Source organism: Triticum aestivum, chromosome 7D (assembly GCF_018294505.1).
Source record: "Triticum aestivum cultivar Chinese Spring chromosome 7D, IWGSC CS RefSeq v2.1, whole genome shotgun sequence".
Classification (NCBI taxonomy): domain Eukaryota; kingdom Viridiplantae; phylum Streptophyta; class Magnoliopsida; order Poales; family Poaceae; genus Triticum; species Triticum aestivum.
The window spans coordinates 194,256,207-194,258,195 of NC_057814.1; positions in this window are offsets into that span (position 1 = coordinate 194,256,207).

The window sequence follows — 1,989 nt, forward strand, 5'->3', positions numbered from 1 at the left end:
ATATAAGAATGTGTTTTGAAATTATATGTGAACAGGTTTATTTAATAGATATTTTAAATGTTTGGATTAACTATATATTTATAATACATGGGTGTATATTTAAATATTTTTATTTACTAATCATGACTTGTTTGTGTAAAATCTATAGCACACAAATATTTAGACATAATATTTATTACTTATGTTTTATAAATATCTTAAGAAAGAAGCTCGCGCAAAATGGGGCGCAATATCTGCAACCCATTTAAAACTTCAGATGCGTTGTTGTTTAATACATGTAGGATAGTTATCCATTCAGGATGTTGTAAATTGAACAGCTTACTTATTTGACAGGTTTTTTAGCTAGCCTTGGTCTCGTGTTCGAATCCTGGTCTCCCATTTTTCCTGTTAATTTTGACAGGCGGGACTCACTGGTGAGAGATGAAGAATGAAAAAAATCAGGCCACATGCCTCCTCTCCCCTGTCCAGTGGCTGACAACAAGACCCACGAGCCTAGTCAATGCAGATTCCGTATGCTAACGTGATAAGCACCGTATTTGCATGCTTGAACCAAGTTTTCGCACCACTTTAATGTACACCGCAACTTCTAGCACTAAAGTGACCGTTTACGCCAAGTTCTAGCACCACCAGTGTAATTGACTCTATCCTGAGAGCCAAGGCCCTTGCACAAATCTGTTGCCTCATCTACTTTTAGGCCGTCGAGGTAGACCTTATAGGTTGGCTATTATTCACTGCAGAGTAATTTCAGCTAGTGACAACTGGGACTATTACGCTCTTCTACTTCTACCATGACTCGTTAGATATTCTTGTATGTTCTTGGACTCTTGCTGGAAGCTGGATCCTACCCTTCTTAATTACTCCTATATCCGAATTTGCATGGACTCCATCGTGTTGGACTCTCTTAGAGCAACTCTAACAGAATGGCAGAATATGGATCATCAAATCGTTGTGGAGGCTATCGCTAAAAATTATGTAAGCTCTCCATAGCTCACGCGCAAACTCAGAATATCTATAAAAGTGTCACCATATTTTCCTGCGTCTGGGTCCCGTTTGTCATTGGATAACTCTTTCATTGCAGTAGCTTCTATGTAGTAGATTCGAACTTGCTTTCAAGAAGTGAAACTGACTGAGATACGTGATTGGGAAAGCAGTAAGTTTGCAGTTGAGCAGGTTGGTGATCGCAGCCCTTCGTCGCCGTCTAAGGCTCTAAGCTCATAGCCACCACCTCGCTTATGGCGAAGTTGATTTTTAAACCAGACATGGCTTTGAAACAGAAGAAGATAATCTTGATTGTGGCGATGCTCTGTTTGTCAGGCTCGAACAGAAGCAAATTGTGGTCGGTGCATTGAAGGTGAAAAATCCCCCCTGGTATTAAGGTACTAAATTTGTTGTAAACAGTAATAGATTTGGGAGTACTATATGTATAACATAAATTTTCTTTCCTTTGTTGTTTTTCTGCGTGTGCAGCAAATTTGGGTGTCAAATTTATGCCACGTTTTATACATGTCGTGCCAATCTTATCTATATTTGTTGAACATTTATAACTATTAGAAGTGCTATTATGATTTTAATGGACTAGTACACACCTTATGTGACTATTGCTTATAACATGCCATCGTACAATTAGGTATCCGTCTTCTACATTTCCTGATAAGTTAGAACTTCATCAAACACCCTACAGTGCCCTGTTTGGAAAGAAGTTAGAAGGCGGCTATTTCAATATAATAATTTGGAACATTGTTCAAGTCCGCACCAAATTATAATAAAGAAATTTTTTTCCACATCATATGCGAGCACAAAATGTTTGTAAAGTGACTTTCATTGCAAAGTTTTATCCAAAATAAAATCCAATTAATCGGTAACCCAGCTAAACAATTGATACTTAATATCCTTAATTTAGTCTGTGATATTCTTCCATGTTTGTCGACTGTTAAGTCTGCCATTTTTTCTCCATAATGGAAGATTCTATGAATCTTATCACATCAGTCA